This window comes from Pinus tabuliformis, chromosome 2_1 (assembly GCF_031772625.1).
Source record: "Pinus tabuliformis cultivar Carrire ecotype Pingquan chromosome 2_1, CPIR1, whole genome shotgun sequence".
Taxonomy (NCBI): Eukaryota; Viridiplantae; Streptophyta; class Pinopsida; order Pinales; family Pinaceae; genus Pinus; species Pinus tabuliformis.
This window is the reverse complement of record NC_142299.1, coordinates 830,841,609-830,860,541: the sequence shown is the minus strand read 5'-3', so window position 1 is coordinate 830,860,541 and position 18,933 is coordinate 830,841,609. Positions and strand designations below refer to the sequence as shown.

The 18,933-nt window shown below is 40.0% G+C and overlaps 1 protein-coding gene across 2 annotated transcripts in view; it reads right to left on the bottom strand.

The window, feature by feature from the left end:
- The window catches only part of LOC149203224 (sodium/hydrogen exchanger 2-like), a 213,195-nt gene that overhangs the window by 77,365 nt on the left and 116,897 nt on the right, over positions 1-18,933 (bottom strand). The window lies entirely within an intron of this gene.

The window sequence follows — 18,933 nt, the reverse complement described above, 5'->3', positions numbered from 1 at the left end:
CGGTCTTTCTCATGCAATTTGGCCTCCTGGAAAAAAACTGTGTTACCCCTTGGGAACTGTGACTTGCTGCCCACACTAAGCAACAAAATTCTTTCTTTTCGCTTCTGAGCTCTCCGGTTGATCAATTATGCTTTGATACCATGTGAAATTTTATATATTGCAACTATTGGAAATTATTCTTCTAACTGAAAATTTAATTATGTAGTTTATTTGCTACGACAAACAAAGAATAAAATCACAACTGCAATTTTCACCATAAAAATATTGCGAAAAATAAAATAATGGCAATTGAGAAATTCTAACGCACACAATAATCTTGACACAGTTATTGTCCCCGGAAAAACACAACTTGAGAAAACCGGTGCAGTAGATGAGGGTTTTATTATTAATCTTCATTAGCAATTCTGAGTACAATAATTTAGAATTTAGATGCCCAGTTGGAAATCTAATATGAGGAAAATACTAGGAAAAATATCGTGAGAATTTTATATCACCCCACAACTATTCTCTGCTTCCGAAACTGCCTCCCTAGCCTCTGCATTGAGTTCCCTGCGTCACCCTCTGCGTAGAGCTTACGCTGGCTATCCGGAAATTTCGACCTTCCTTCCTTTGCCTCTCCTGGGAACTAGAAATTTTCCTCCCAGAATATCGCTGCCCTCATCTTCCACCTGCTACTCAACATCTGGCTCTATCTTCTCTGCTAAGCTGTTCCTTCTGAGAAAATTGAATTGCCTAGGCAACTGAGTATCTGCACTAGATAATTTCTCCATCAGCACATCGACTTCCTCTTATAATCCACTGTTGGAGCACCAACGCCCAAGATTAAAACATAATCGATGGCTAGGATCACCTCTGGATCAATTCGTGTGAGTTTCTAGAAGATTCTCACCTTGACTTAATTAATTCTAATTAATTAACCGTATTCCCTAAGTTTAGACTTGGGAAATATTTAAAAACTGGTTAATAATCTAATTAAGTCATTTCTATGCGGAATTTCTAGAAATGATTTCTGGGTTTTAGATATCTCATGTATTCTAGCCTCTCCACAAAATTTCAAAGATAGAACACATCCAATGCTACAAAAAACTAACACTAACCATAAAAAATCCTCACAGATTTGAGCCTCACTTTAGATGTATTCTCGCACCGTAGGACCAAAAGTTTAGAGAACAAGAATGATGATCATTTTTGTTGCTTTGGAAGAAGGATTCAAGTCTCTTTTATAGATTTTGAGAGGATTTCTTTAGGGATCTGAATCCCTACATTTGAGGTAATGTCTTAAATTTTAAATTTAATTTGTGGAGGGAAACCTTTTAAAGGTTTTTCTTAAGAATAAGGTTCAATTAACTTATAAACCCCAAAAACCTCTTATACTCGTGATTATTTGAAAGTAATAATTCATGAGCTAAGTCACCTGACACGGGGAAACGAGACACGTAGGACACGAAAATTTGAGTGTCGGACACAGGCACGTAGACCCCTTGGAACAGGTCTCGTAGGACACATTATATGTTATTTTATTAATATATATATATATTAAAAATTAGCACTAAATGGTTATTTCTTACACAAATTTTCATTCATGATACAAATTTGTTATGCATCCAACTCATAGAAAAAATAGATCAACGACTTAAAAATTATCCTCTTCGTGGGGGAAATCTCCTTTACATTACATAAATGAACAATTCTTGGATGATTCAAATGATAAGACCTCCATGGTATATATAGGAGTCTAAGGGGTCACAATAAAATCAGAGCCTACATAACAATAATAATGTAAGGGCACAACAATAACAATAGTGGGCTTCTATGGAGTACAACAATAACAACATGGGGGATACATGAGCACAACAATAACAATAGTGGGCTTCTATGGGGTACAACAATAACAACATGGGGGATACATGGGCACAACAATAACAATAGGGGCCTACACTAATAACAATAAGGGGAATACACTAGCATTATAGGGGCCTAACAAATTCAGACATAGATCTAGATTCTATATTGTAAATTTTAAATTTGTAAGTTGTACGATATAACATTATGCATACAAATACAATTGTGACAAATTCATCAATGATCCAATAGGAGAAAGACAAGAAACTGCAGTTTTCTCATTAAGTCATCAAAATCAAAATGTGTTACATAGGTAGACCGTAGTAGCAATGCCAATGGCAAATAGAAATAGCAAATAAAAAACAACTACAAGGTCGCTGGTAGCTGATTAGAGGAAACCAACTTCTACTAATCTCAATGCCACCATCCCTGTTGAGATTCTGCGAATTCTTCACTATTTCAAGCGCCTACCTGATTTTCCTTTTCTAATAGTGGTCTTCCCTTTCGATGATCCTGCCATCTTACAAACAAATCTGGTGCTTAGTTTTTTAGGAGTGTTCAGCAAGGGTTGAAGTGCGAGACATTTCATTCTTAATGTCAGCTCTGTGTTCTTTCAGTCTTCTTTGTAAGGAGTTGTTTCTCCAATATAACTTTTTCCACAAGAACAGTCAATCTTGTAGACTCCCTTAAGTTGATGTTGATCAATTTTATCTTTTACATTTCTCATTCCTTGTCTAATTGTTCCTGTTGTTGTGAAATGAGTGAATAAGTTCTTCTTACCCAAAATCCTTGCAATCTTATCAGTAAGCCCTTAACGTAAGGAAGGTAGACCTTACCACTATGAGTGTGAGGGCCTTGAGGGCTAATCCTTCCCTCCGCTCTTCTTATAGCCCTCCTAATATCTTGATCCTTGTATCCTATGTTTCTAAAAACAGAAGTCAAGTGCTTCTTTTCTTCATCGAGGTGCTTAGAATCAGATATTCGAAGAGCTCTAACAACAAGAGTATTGAGGACACCCAACTTCTGAGAGGGATGGTGATATGAATCAGCATGGAGGTAACTCTTTGTGTGAGTTTTCTTTCTAAAAACTCTATGTCCCAATGTACCATCCTCCTTCCTAGTAATTAGAACATCTAGGAAAGGTATGCTATTATTCTCCTCTAATTCCATAGTGAACTTAATTTCAGAGGAGATAGAATTAAGGTGATTGAAAAACTTATCAAGTTCTGCTTTACCATGTGTCCATTTTACGTTTGTGTCATCAACAAACCTTTTCCACCAAGCAGGCTTTAAAGGGTAGGATTCAATGGCCTTCTTCTCAAAGTACTCCATGTATAAGTTGGCAACAATTGGTGAGAGTGGTGATCCCATTGCAACTCCAAATATCTGCTCATAATAATCCCCTTGGAAACTAAAAAATGTAGAACATAGACAAACTTCAGGAGCTTTCCTAATTCAAGATCAACAACTTCTTTGACAACCTGAATGGCCTCATCTAACAGAATTTTGGTAAATAGATACACCAAGTCAAAACTAACAAGGATGTCATTAGGATCTACTCTCTCATTTTTAATAAGCTTGACAAAATCATTGGAATCTTTAATAAAAGAATCAATGTTCCCAACAAGAGGTTTAAGCTTAAGGGCAACATACTTTGCTAATTCATAGGTGGGGGGTCCAATGGTATTGACTATTGGCCTAAGAGGAGCCCCTTCTTTGTGAATCTTTGGCAGCCCATAAATTTTGGGGATAACCTCACATGAAGGTGTAAGCTTCCTCTTTAATTTATCATCAAGGCTAGATTCTTTAATTGCAATCCTGACTTCTTTTATGACCTTGCATATGGGATTAGAGTTGAGCTTCCTATAGCTACCGCAATTAAGATGCTCATTCATCTTAAGAATGTATTCTTCCTTGTCCATAACAACTGTGGTTCCGCCTTTGTCTACTTTAAGAACTACAATTTTGTCATTATTGCGAAGCTCTTTAAGAGTGATTTGCTCCTTTTTATCTAAATTGCTTTTTGGGGGCTTGGCTTTTCTCAACCCCTCTTTGTCTTCCAAGCAAATGCCTTGAATCCCATCTTTTATATTGCAAATGATGTTACATCACTGATTCTCAATCAACGTGTAATAGATATCAATATCTAGCTCTTTATGAGTCCAATCCTCTATGCATCTTGTTAGTCAAGGGGTTGAACTTCAAACTAATTGGTATGCCAGAGCTTCTTCTCTTCTCTAACAAACGGATCTGGCTATTGAGATGGCCTTGTTACCGCAAAATTTAGCAAGCCTAGTGCAAAGTCTCACTAGGCAACCTAGGTCTTATGGCAAAAAGAGATAATCGACCACTGTCACCTCAATGGCTTCTCTCCCGCTGTTTAGTGGTGGATATTATCCCCACAAGGGAGGCTTCAATACAGGAATCACCAACAAGATATTCAACAAATAAGGACTCGGGGGTGATATTAGATCTATTGATTGAACAGAAAGACATTGGCTAAACCTTGAGAAGCCTGAAATAAGGGCTCGAGGGTGATATAAGATCTACTGGTTGAAGAGGAAGACACTGGCTAAACCTTGAGAAGTCTGAGCTAAGAGTTACTAAAGTTCAAGTACACTTTCTTCTTCTCTAACAAACGGATCTGGCTATTGAGATGGCCTTGTTACCGCAAAATTTAGCAAGCCTAGTGCAAAGTCTCACTAGGCAACCTAGGTCTTATGGCAAAAAGAGATAATCGACCACTGTCACCTCAATGGCTTCTCTCCCGCTGTTTAGTGGTGGACATTATCCCCACAAGGGAGGCTTCAATACAGGAATCACCAACAAGATATTCAACAAATAAGGACTCGGGGGTGATATTAGATCTATTGATTGAACAGAAAGACATTGGCTAAACCTTGAGAAGCCTGAAATAAGGGCTCGAGGGTGATATAAGATCTACTGGTTGAAGAGGAAGACACTGGCTAAACCTTGAGAAGTCTGAGCTAAGAGTTACTAAAGTTCAAGTACACTTTCTTGAGACCTTTATGATTTAGAAGAACGTTGGTATAAGTTAGGGTTTTTATAATATGCAAACTTAGGGGATCGAACAGCTTGAGAAATAGCCTACCAATGGTAAGATCAACAAAGGAACAAAGGTTATCTAAGTGAGAAGCAAGGGTTAGGTAAGCAATGAAGTTTTATAGCTGGAAATGCCTATGATAGCAATAATTATCTAGATGTCAACCCTAACTTTGGAGTAACAATGTGCAATTAATGCTAGACTTTGCCTTTTTATATTTATTTAATGTAGTCCCTATCAATAAGGTAACAACAAATTGTTAGTTCCCTCATGTACTGGCCTGTAAAGTGCCTCTCTCCATAGCTTTAGGAAAATAGCTGCTACGTGCGCCCTCGCCACAGCCTGCACGCGCCCTCTGAGATAGCATCCCCCATCCGGCATCGCGGCGGCCAGGGCCTTGGCCCCCGCCATGGCCCTCCCGGAATCACCTCGGGAGGAAATCGATCCACAAAAAGCTTTTTCAAATCTAGTGAAATCCCTCCCTCCTCAACGCCCCAGACCTGCACTTTCGAAATTTGTTAAGAAATTAGATGTTCTTCAAGAAGTTCAACTGCCTCCAACCCTACCTCGCATGGCAGCATTATCTCTTGCCGAAAAAGGTCTCATAGGACAATTTACAAGCCTTTGGCCCTCTCCAAGAACAGTTCAAAGATGGGTTGAACGAAACTGGTCAGACAAAATACAAGGGAAAATATCAATTAGGTTTTGTGGAAAAGGGTACTATACATTCCATTTCGAATCCAAAGAGGATAAGGATTTAATCTTCAGGAACGGGTCGTACTTCATGGACTCCAGGGGCCTCTACCTCAACAAATGGACCCCAGATTTTGACCCTGAGCTGGATGTTCCCAGTGCTGTTCCGGTTTGGGTCCGTCTCCCTCACCTCCCTCTCCATTGCTGGGGAGATGAGTCAGTTCGGGCCATAGGGAACGTTGTAGGCAAATATATCGATCGCAGCGAGCCGAAGGACAACATGCAAGCTTGTGCAAGGATCTGTGTCGAAGTGGATCTAGGCAAAGGACTGCCTGAAGCAATAAAGCTGAAAGTGGATGAATGGAGTCATGTCCAGCAACTGGACTACGAGCAGATACCATTTAAATGTAAGGTATGTCACGAATACGGACACTTTGCTAATAGATGTACTAAACTTGTTAATGCAGAGAGTGACGAGCAAGAAGGTCAGTGGGAAACAGTTAAAAAGAAGAAGTCTGCTCCTCCACCCAAGCCTCCCCTGGAGACTGATACCCCCGGACCCTCTGTTCTGCGCCCTTCTTCTTCCTCCCCCTCTCCATCTGTCCCCCTCCCGCCTGATCCGCCCCTCCCACCCTCTTCCAACCCCTTTCTTGTCCTCTCTACCCTTGAGTCTCCCCCAGAAGATCCCCCCTCTGAGCCTTCTGATCCCCACCCTTCCCAGATCATCTCATCACAGGCCCCTCTTGAGCCCTCTCTATCAAGAATAACCAGAAGCTCTTCGAAAGAACATGGAACAACCAGTGACATTTACAAAAAACCGGGACTTGGCAGAAAAACAGCTAAGCAACACAAGGATGAGAATGCCCAGAAAGACATAGCCATGGGAACGCAAACTCCTATAGAATCCTTCATTCTGGGGCATCAAGAGAAAGAGACAAGCTACAAAGACCAAGAGAAGTGAGCACCTCTCCGCATGCCCAATACCCAATGATGAAAATCACATCTTGGAATAGCAGGGGTTTAGGGCACCCCTCCAAAGTTGCTGCCCTCAGAGACCTAATTCACAATGAAAAGCCAAATAGGATGTTAATACAGGAGACAAAACAAGACCAGCATGAAATGAGAAGAATAATAGATCAGCAGAAACATTATATAGGATGCATCAGTGACTCAAGAGGAGCCTCCAGAGGAATTGCCACCATCTGAAACAACAATAAATGGAACTGCACTTCAACAAGTCTCCACCAGAATTGGATCAAAACCGCTTTGGACAGCAGAACAGGCAGCCACACAGTAATTATTTACAATGTTTATGTCCCCAACCATTATAGAGAAAAGGAAATCTGCTGGGATGACCTGAAGACAAGTATCGATGGGGAGCCAAACTCAAACATTATAGTAGCAGGCGACTTCAACTTGGTCTTGCATGCCAATGAAAAAAGGGGAGGAAGTTTCACCCCAGATCCCTTCAGAGGTCGACTGGAGGCTATCACTCAGGAACATGAATTAGTTGATGTTGTTCCCAAAAATCGCAGGTACACTTGGAGTAACCGTAGGATCGGCATCGGCAACATAATGGAGAGGCTTGACAGATTCCTAGTCAATATCTCGTACCTCTCTTCCTTTTCTGTTGGATACGTCAATGTCCTCAATACCTCAGCTTCCAATCACTACCCTATTTCCCTCACTCTGGAAACCCATTGCTCCCTCGGACCTATCCCATTTAAATACAGCCCTCTTTGGAATTGGATTCCAACAGTCAGAGAAATTGTCCAGAAGGCTTGGAGCCAGCATGTAGAAGGTTCACCAGGCTTCATCTGGGAAACCAAATTAAAAAGAACCAAACAGCTGATAAAGGAATGGGCCAAAGAGAATTACCAGGAGCCAGAGGAGGCTAAAAAGAAAATCAAGAGCGATTTAGAGAGTGTCCAATTAAGGATCGAAGAACAAGGCTTATCTCAGCAAAACAAGGAGCAAGAATGCGCACTCTATACACAGCTGAGCCACATAAACAGGGAGGAAGAAACCAAATGGCGTTTAAAATCCAGACAACTATGGCTCCAAGGAGGAGACAAAAACACAGCCTATTTTCACAAACAGGCCACTGCTCGAAAGCTCAGGAACAATGTAAGCTCAATCTTGGATAATGAAGGAAATCTGCACAGCACTCAAGAGACCATTAGAAAGGCCGCCTCCGAGCATTATAAAGACCTCTTAACTGAAACCAAAGGTGAAGAGGACTACTCCGATTTGCTCCAATACTTGCCTAAAGGAATCACTAAGGAGATGAACGACAGTCTAAACAAGGAAATTGAAGAAGAGGAAATCAGAAGAGCGATTTGGAATCTGCAACCTGATAAGGCGCCTGGGCCTGATGGATTCCCCATTTGCTTCTATAGGGTGTTCTGGGGTCTTATAAAAAAGGACCTGACCAAGATGATCCGATGGATGCAAAGAAAGGGTAAAATAGGTGGGTTCACCAATGCCACCTTTCTTGCCCTCATCCCCAAAGAAAATCGACCTACCTCCTTTTCCAGATTCCGACCCATCTCCCTCTGCAACTCTTCCTATAAAATTCTGTCCAAAATTCTAGCCTCTCGCCTTAAACCCCTCCTCCCCTCTTTGATCTCTGAAAATCAAGGAGGTTTCTTGCCTAATAGGCAAATCACTGACTCCATTCTTCTTGTTCAAGAAGCCATACATTCGAGCCTCTCCAGGAAGGAAAAAGGGTTCATCCTCAAGCTCGACCTGGCCAATGCCTTTGACAGAGTTAGGCACTCCTTCCTTATAGTTGTCCTTAAAAAGATGGGATTCGAGTTGCCCTTCATTAACCTTATAGCTGCTTGCATCTCTGGGCCCTGGATTTCCCCCCTGATCAATGGCAGACCAGGTGAAGCATTTCAATCTTCCCGGGGTCTTAGACAGGGCTGCCCCCTCTCCCCCTATCTCTTTATCCTCATGGTGGAATCCTTCAGTCAAGCTCTGGATCACAACAGGAGAGTGGGCCTCATAACTGGAATCAAATTCGGGAATGGAGCCAAGAACATCAATCATTCACAGTTTGCTAATGATACTTTGTTAATTGGAGGAGCTTCCACCACAATAGCAAGGAGGTTCAAGAAACTCCTTGATCAATTTATGGGGTACTCTGGAGGCTTGGTCAATCAGCTCAAAAGTTGTATATATGGATGGAACACTTCAAATCAGGTTATTCACAGTATCGCAAATATATTTGGTGTCTCATGCAATCTGGAGTGGACCCATTTCTCTTACCTGGGCATGCCTGTGAGCCTAGGCCCTTTGAAGGCTGGAACCTGGGATGGAATCATTGACAAGGTGAAGAGGAAGGTGCTGCAATGGGGATCACTGTGGCTCAACCCAGCAGGCCGTCTTATTCTTCTCAAGTCAGGTATCACCTCTCTCCCCCTTTATCGTTTCTCTCTTCATCAAGCTCCTGCTACATTCCACCACAAAATGGAAGTTGTTCTTCGCCATTTCCTTTGGCAAGGAGGGAAGAACGACAAAAGCAAGTTCAACTTAGTCAGCTGGAAACATGTCATCCAAACCCAAGATAGAGGAGGTCTCGGTATAAGGTCGCCTAAGTTCTTAAATCTTGCCTTTGGTGGGAAAATTGTTTGGAGGTTCATAACAGGTCCCTCATCGTGGTGGAAAAGGGTGCTGGAGACCAAATACCTAAACTTCCCCAGGCAGCAACTCCTTGACTCCAATATTCCCAACAGAGACTCCTCAAAAATCTAGCAACTATGCAAAAAAGCCATCCCTCTCATGATTCAGAATATTTCTAAAGTTCCTGGTGGGGGAGCTAGCATCAACATTGGCACTAATAAAATCTTGGGCCAACAACCTATAAACATGCATGAAGAAGCCATACCCATCATTAATTTCTTCAACAACAGGGGTATACACCATCTGGATCAAATCTCTAGTTGGGATCCCCACTCCCACATCTGGATAGGGTGGTCTTTTCCGGAAATACCCAATGAATTAAAGCCTAGCCTATGCTATCTACAGACTCTCCTCCACAGTAAAGCCCCCATCAAAAAGAATGAGAGGGATGGGTTTCGTTGGGATTCAACTGGAACAAATTACACAGTCAACGCAGGCCACCAATATCTCTGCAACAGCACCTTTCCCATGACTTTATGGAACCATTGGAAAATAGTTTGGAGGTCTGAGGCGCTCCCAAAAATAAAAATTTTCATATGGCTTCTGCTGAAAGGAAAAATTTTAACAGCAGAGAACTTGAAAAAGAGAGGCATCAACGGCCCATCTAGATGTCCCAACTGCTACAACGCCAAAGAAACGATGCACCATCTCTTTGTAGAATGCCCCTTTGCAATTGATTGTTGGAAAAGACTGTCTTTCACTGATAACTTACCCTGGAATCCTCAGCATTCCATAGCCGAAGCAATTCACATCTAGAGAAAAAGCTGCCCTGGAAAGAAAAAAGAAGCAACCTAGTGAAGAGAGTATGGAACACTCTCCCTTATACCTTGCTATGGCGAATCTGGCTGGCAAGAAATCGGAAGATATTCCAAGACAAGAGCTCAGCTACAAGAATCATCTGTAACAAGGCCAAAAATCTCGCCCTGGAAACTATTTCAATCAAAACTACAAGCAAGGTAGATGCAACAACGTATAGTGTGGAAGAGCGAGATTTTATAAGTTACATTCTAGAAAAAAATTACAATGCACAGAAAGACAGCATGGCGAATGAACAACGCAGGCTGGAAACCAACTCCTGGAAAGTCAGATTAAAAAAGGAGGAGTTCGCCAACTGGATACAAAACTGCAACAACTTCTGTCTTTTTTTCGATGAGGCATCTAAATCGAACCCAAGTACAGCCGGAGCAGGGGGACTGATAATCAACGCTAATGGGGAGCGCATCCTTCATTACGAATGGGGTCTAAGGAAGGTCTCGAATAACATAGCTGAAGCGTTAGCTCTGTTTCAGGGACTAACTCAGTTAAGCAAACTGGGGATAAAATCAGCAAAGATCTTTGGGGATTCCTCTGTTGTCATCCACCTCATGGTTCACCAGAAGGAATCGCCCAATACCCTCCTCCAGCAAGTGATCAGGCGCAATCAATTGTTGCATCAAACAATGGACAATTTGCAGTACCACCATATCCTTCGTAATCTCAACAAGCAGGCCGACGGATATGCCAACAAAGCGTGTGAAAGGTCAGTAGGTAGCCTGCGTTGCAACTCTGAGGAGATCCATCAGCCCCTGCCATGATCCGAAACAAGCTATTCTGCATCAAATCGGACAGCACTGACAGAAACGATTGGAATCAGCCCTACCAGGCCTTCAGCAAGATCGCAATCCGCATAGGGATATGGCATAGATTTGATCTTCTTAAAACTCTTATCAATCTCAATAGCTCTGCCGGTTTCTATCTTTTCAGTCCAGTTTCTCGGGCTATCCAAGACAGTTCTCTGACCTCCCCGTGCCTCTCTCAGGATTCCCTCACTTTTCTCGTGACGGCTCCCTCCTCCCTTGCCTCTATCCCCTGTTTACTCCTCTCTGCGATTCACTCATCCCCGCCTCTGTTTCCTGGTGGTTCTATCCGACTGCTCCTCTCTGCGATCCTTTCTCCCTTCCTCTGTCTCCAGGTGGATCTATCTCCCGATTCCTCCCCTCTGCGACCCTCTCATCCCCGCCTCCGACTACAAGTGGAACTACCAGGTCCTCAGGAAGTCCCTTTTGTGCTGTGTCGTAATCCTACTCTCCTCATTCGCCTCTGTTTCCTGGAAGGTTTCTGCTTCCCGACTTGTTAATTGAATCTTCTGGCAACCTCTCTTCGTTCCCATCTGCCCTCTAATCTCCCCATCCACAGCATCAGCTATGGCTCGCAACGAGGATTGCTTACACTGTGCGGACCTGCAAGCTGAAATGGAAGAAATCAGAGCCCAGCAGCATATTTTAGACAACCAGCAGAGGATTTTGGAAGCCAGAATCAGTGATCAGAACCGCATCATTAATGACAAATACCGAGCAGAAATTGATCTCTTCTTGCACAGGGTCTCTTCACTTCATGAACAGTTCAATCATTTGTCAAACAAGTGCAGCCATGCGGAAGAGTCCATAACGATCCTGAAATACATGATGGACAAACGCAACAACGCATCCCCAAGCTCCTCAAGCGCCAAGCAAGTAGAAAGGGATGAGAAGCCAGAGGAATCTACTGCAAGGCACATTAGTCATATAAACATAGATTAGAAATGTTTTGCAAATGTCAATTTTTGTTGCTCCAATATGTAAGAGTTTACAGTAGTTTAGCAGTCCTTAAAGATAGAACAAGTAGGAGTAGGATCAAGGAGAGATATATGTTTTGTAACTCCATTGATCTAGGCTGCCCTCAACACTCAATGTATCTCAGGAGTCCTGACTCCCCTCCTTTTTTCAGCTACTAATACAGCAACCGACTTTGTAAAAAAAAAAACAACAAATTGTTAAAAATATTCAGGGTACCAAGGAAGTGTTTCCTAGTGCATTAGTCTTTTTTCCTAGGAAGACACTTTAATTACCTTTTTGGTATGTGACTTAATGGGTTATATTAAAGTCATGAGGAAAAAGTCACTTTATGTGGTACATGTACTAGGTATTTTATATTAATGTCACTTTATGTCTTAACGTGACTTTATGAGAAAAAGTACTAAACTACTTTCTAATATTAAAGTTGCTTTATATTGTTAAAGTGATGTTATGTGGAGAAAAAGTACAAGGTACAAAACTTAAGTTATAAAGTGACTAGGAGTCATTAATGAGGGGGACCACATCAAAAGGGGGCCAAGTGAAGGAATTGTTGAAAATAGTGTAACTAGGTTCGGTCTTCATTATGTTAAGTTTTTGCATTAATGTATTTTTGTATTAAAAGAATTATTTTTGCTCTAATTAAGAGCTCAAGACAAATCATGTAAAAATGAAGACAATCATGTATTATTTATGTAAATGAAATGAATGTAAGTCCTTTCAAATCATCAAATGAAAACCACCAAAATATACCCACGGAATTCATGCCCACCGAAATCAAAGGATATGGTATCCGCTTGTAATGCCGGCCTAATGAAAGGGATCACGCCGGCTTGAAGTAGGGTATACAAGACTATAAATACGCAATGTTGATCTCACTTTGAAACACAAGTGACACACTATCATTCTCGTAACAAGGACGAAGAAAGACAAGATGAAGGAGGAGAGCCGCAGTAGAGGAAGTATATTCCCTCACCCGAGATCATCTTCGGATCTGTTCACACGTGCAGAGGTTTGTGCTAGGGCATCATTGCGAAGGTGTATTGTTTGGGTTTACATGATAGATCTAGCCTCAATCTATGAGGCAGATCCAATCTCTTGAAGATCGAAGTATTGGAAGGGCTAGAAGAGCCTCTATCACCCTCGCACGTGCCTCCATAATCTGAAGATGACTGTAATATTTTTGTTGCTCTTGGACAGTACATATTTTGGCATATAATGAAGTGAATCAAGCTCAACTCAAGGAGTTGCTTCATGGGTGTTTAATTTGCATGGAAAGCAAAGGTGGAAGGAGTCTAAAGGAAGTTGATCTCGACATCTTTTGTTGACTATCATCACTTTTGTACAGCTCTATAATGCGAAGTTGCAGAAGGAGATTCAGTGTTTGGGTACATTTCGGAAGGTTTGTCATTTTGATGTTGAAGGCATTCCCTGAGTCAATGTTTGGGTCATGTAACTTCTTAATAAAGATTCTATAAGAAAGAGTTCAAAGGGTTTTTCCTCTCAGATTTTGGAGAGTTTTTGCCCCGGCATGGTGCCAATATCTTGTGTACTTGTGCATGATTGATTTTCTTGTTTTGATAGCTGGTTGGTGATAACACTACATGTTAATAATATCAATCAAATATGAAGAAAATAATGTATCAAGCAGTTATCATAGTAAAGAGAAATAGAACAATTGCATTGCCCTTAATTTCTCAACAGGAATGATCTCCACCATTGATCTCAAGGGCTAAGATCTAATCTTAGCTCTTGATCAATAGGGTTAGGGTTCTCCTATCAATAGGGTTAGGGTTTTTGTGTTTCCTAAGGCAGCAGTTGAGACAACTTAAGGCTGGTCACAAGACAGACTTGTGGCACATTGGATTATGCATCTGGGAAAAACTTAGTAGTGACAGCAATAGCATTGGCTATAGTATTGTGACAAGTATTGTGAAAGTAAAAATTGACCATTGGACAAAAGCAGAGCTAGTTCAGAAACATCAGAGTCACTGACAATAGTTGTTGGGCAGTGATTTGAGACGTGAGTGCAATGGCTTACCAATGTGACCAGTGTGATCTACTTTATTCTTTTACCTTCTATCTTCAGGGTGGCAAGGTGGTGCAAGGTGGATATTGAAGTCTCCTTCAAGTTGGAGCCTAAGAATACTTCGAGGTGGCAGGTTGGTGCCTATGGAGGGTGTTGGAGCATCCTTTCAGTTGGAGTTAATGAAGCTAGGGTGTTGGAGCATCCTTTCAGTTGGATCTAATAAAGCAAAGGTATTGGAGCATCCTTTCAGTTGGAGCTGATAAACCAAGGGGTTCGAGCCTCCTTACAATCGTTATTGGTAAATCAAGGAGTTGGAGCATCCTTCAGGTTGGAGTCTGTAAATCAGGGGGTCACTGCCTCCTTAAGTTGGTGTTGTAAATCTTAGAAGTTGGAGCTTCATGTTGACGTAATTTTCAAGACATATATTAAAAGTGTTCAGTGGTTTTTCTCCCAAAATGCTTTCCACCTAAAAATTCTTGTGTATTGTTCATGTGATGTGATGTTTATTTATGTTTTGATCTGACGCTAATGATATTTAATGCTTTGAAGTTTAGAATTAACTAAATGAAGTGAAATATTGATTCACCCCCACCCCCCTCTCGATATTTCCAACATTACTCCACTATTTTCCTCATCACACATTCATTCACTCCTCTCCAAAAGAGTGTGAATTAGTCTCCTTATTTCAACTTGGGCAAAATGTGATCTTTTATGGTGCAAGTTTCTCTTGGAGATGGTTTCTTGCTCAAACATGATTCTCTAGGATTGATCAAAGTGTTTCTCTTAGAAAATTTTGTAAGTTTACCAAATATTTTCTATATTGTGCATATTGAATTTGTGTAGTAGGGTTTCTTGTTGTGCCATAATATAATTGCTAAATTTATCTTGAAATCTTGCTCCTCTAAGATATGTAAGATTGTTTTCCAGGAAACCTTTAAGGTAACCCCGAGTGTGCATCCCTTAACTTTAATATCTCCCCTCACAAGCAAATAACTAGGGTATTAATTGGATGTCCTAATCATACTCCCGTTAATTCATCAAGGTTGTTCTTAGATATTTAACCCTAAAACACTCCATTGACCCATTTAGAACATGGCACTAATCATTGTTGTGTTGATCAACCTTCTTTCTTTAATAATTTTCTCGTTCTTTTATCTAGTTCCTAAATACATGTTGAAATTGTAACTAAAGTTTCTCTTCATAATATATAATTGGTATTGATGTATTTATTATATTTATTATATTTTGCCAAACCCTGTTCTTTATGCTTCAAGTCAAAAGAGTCAAAAAGAATTCATTTATTTATTCGAGTCGTGTCCCATTTGGACATTTGAAAGAAAAAGAAATTATTTTTTATTTTTGTGCCATAAGCCCACAACATCTCCAAGTCGGCATAGTGGCACCTATTCGACCCTCCTGGACAACTATATATAAAATTCAAGTTCGACCTCTTGGAGAAATCAATCAATATCACATCTTCTATCTATTTTTACACCTAAACAAGAGGGAACAAGGATGAAGTCAAAAGAGAGAGAAGGAAGTCAAAGGAGAAAGAGAAATCGAAGTTTTATGACCTACTTTTAGTTCACACACATGAAATTTCTAAGGCATTATAGGGCCGAAATTTAGCCTCTATTGCAAGGCCGAAATTCCAAAGGTTGACCAGATTTGAAAGAGTTTGACCAACATTGACTTTAACTTGTTTGAGGAGACTTGGAGGAGGGTTTGACTTGGAATCTTTGTGGCAGACTTGGTCTTGGTCTTGGATATCTCATTTTGATCTAATTTCTATAAGAGAAGGATTGTTGGGTTTTCCCCCTTGTGGGGTTTCGCCCTAGCTAGTAGCCTAATTTTGGTGTCTCTTGTCTCTATATATATTCTCGAAGAATTGAACATATGTATAATTGTTTGATGAAGAAGACATTATAAGAAAAGATGAAATCTAACATTCACAAGTAATGATCAACAAGAGAAATCAAGCCTAATCTACACTATACTTGGTTTCTCAACATGGTGTCAGAGCTAAGAGAGATCAAAGACGCAATTGAAGTCTGTCTTTTAAATAAGTCAAATCTCTCCCTGGGCTAGTAGGTCGAATTTTTTTGAATCATCTCTAAGAAGAACCATCCCTCAACATACATTTGAGCACACATCAACAATGGTTTTGAGACACCTATTATCTGAAACTATGCTACTTGGGAGCGGGAGCAGAAGCAGGAAGTGGGAGTGGGGAGCGACATTTTCAAAAGCTTTAGAGTCGGGAGAGATTTTGGGAGCAATTTTTATATAACATATATTTTTATATATTTCAATACATATATGTCAACAAAAGCTGGTAGAATGATGAATTAGTTATTAAAAAAAAACATGGATTAAACCATATAACATCATTCATCTAGTAGTTATAATCTTCATCAACCACAAGTCAACAAATTACAAGTTCTCATTTATATAGCATGTAAGGGTGCACATAACCAAAATAACATCGAGTGCAATCCATCTCTAAACTGAGAATACATCAACAAATAGGCTCTAGATGGCCCCTAGCATCTAAAAATACCATGCTACAACAAATACCTACATATCATCAAAAGCATTGCCTATATTGGGATCTTTAACATTAATATCACCCTCTATGCATTAACATAAGATAGAAAAAAATGTAGCATGTCTAGTCAGAATTTTGTTTGAGTGATGGATACATTTTTACTAGGGTCGTGATAGAGGAGTTCGACAACTAATGTCACCAACATCAAGGTACATAGAGGGCTTGGTGCTCTTGATTAAATACAAGTTCCATATCCTAGTACATGACAAAATCCAATGGAAACATTGTAATCCCCCCAATCTTGAAATCCTAAAAAACTGATAACGCTGCTGGATTTTGAGTGAGATCTAAACTTCTAGTTTCTCCATATGAAATCCAATGAGGTCAGAACCACTCTCAAACATCTTGAGTCAAGCAAGAAAAGAAGACCAAAGGACAATCTGAACTTATTGTGACAATAGTTTTCTGTGGCACCCGAGCTACTTATGACACTTCTCTGAGGTTCAAACAAGCTAATCTTAACAATCCCAACTACTATCCTTTATAACCTTGTAAGAACCATCGATTCGGTAGTGAGAAGACTATATTTGAAGCTTATCAACACACATACATTTGAGGCTACTTGCTCCAGGAAATTTGGGAGGAAAATCAGAAGTAAAGGTCTGAGACATAAAGGTACTATGTCTAAAGGTGAAATCTGAAGCTCTATCTCTATGGAATCCCTGAGACATAAAAAGACGTGTGAAGTAATTCTAAAGCAATGTTGCGAACATCGGCATCGGGATAAAATCGGCAAGGGTCCGGAAAACCAAAAAATCGTAAAAATCAGGAAAATATCAGTAAAAATCAGCAAACGTCAGAAAAATTAAAATACCATAAAAATATCTTTAAAAATCGGCAAACATCGGCTAGGCCAAAAAATCGTGATTTCGAGATAAAATCGAGATGTTTGCAACATTGTTCTAAAGCACAGAAACAGTGTTTTATCCCCATATAAAAGGGACTATGTTCATAGAAATCCGAAGTCTGTACACAATCTATATCGAGCCTTATCCCTGTAAAATCCAAAGTTGTGGAAAAGTAACTAGACTGAGCATGGAAGATATCTCTCTGACAGATTCAAGGCAGTTATGGTGACACCAAATAACAATAACACTTGTCCAAGATCTGAACAATACAATGGCATCCAAAAATTTCCGAGTTGTCGAGTCTAGGAATACAAATGACGAAATTCTCTATGGAAGAATCAGAGTTTTGTGGCAGCCTGTGCGAAGACCTAAAGAACGTTACTCCATGACATATGCGAAGGGAAGAGTTTATATGCAAAGGATAGAGTCTCTATGCAAGTTTGTTATGAAGATCTTAGGATCATCATCTTTGTGACAAGTGTGAAGGTGTGATGCCCGTTGTGATCTGAAGTTGACCTCATTATAGTGGAAGACAGACCTGTGACATTTTGGCTCTTTCAAAGATCATCTTACTGGAACAGAAGTCTGTGGTATAGTGGAAGTGACCGAAACTATGTGATCATCTTTGTAATTCTGTGAATTGTGTGGAAGAACTATGATAAGATATCTGAAGGGACTAAAGAGAAACTGAAGCCATCCTCTATAGACAATGTATGTGCAAGGAACATTGTAAGCAGCCCAAAAAATATCTCTATGGTTAACATTCTAATTCAAGGATTGAAAGATCATTCTAAAAAGTAGAAAAAATCATTTTTTTCCTTATTTTTAGTTGAAAACATGTCACCTGAAGAAAAAGGATTGGATCACTGCAAGGATGGATAGGTAGGTATAACCTTTGTTCATTTGCAAACCAATGATCTATGTCAACTATATTGTGTTAAATCTTCTAGGTCATGGTGAGGTCACATATAGAAATTATCATGAAGAATAAGCTAACGATCTTATACTTTCTTGAAAGATAGTAGCATATTATAAAAGGGTTTGTATAGATATATTAGAGATCATTGATATGTTAGCATTCAAAGTCTTTTCTTACATATTAACAATGTTGCACTAATCGTTATCGGGATAATATTGGCGCGAGGAAAAAATCGGAAAAAATCGTAATAATCAGGAAAAAATCGTTTGGTACAAAAATATTCATTTTTTTCAATTTTTTAATATCTAAACCATCTACAACATGAAATAAATACATTGACACATAAATATGATAAAAGAACTAATACATAAATGTTTAATATCATTTCCAGTGCTAAAATCACACATAACAGTGAATCATGTCCTAAATAGTAAGTTCTGACTCCTGAGTCCCAACTCAACCTCAAAATATAATAATGTATCTCATATCATGAGTCATAATGTCATATACAATGAAATGAACCAAATAACTAAAGTCTAATACTATTGATTTCCTTTGCCCCTCTAGATGTAGATGTCGGTGGAGTTGGTAGGCCGCAGTAGACTATGGAGTTTGTTATGCTCTAGAAGTTGAAGAACTAGGAGCTACAGGA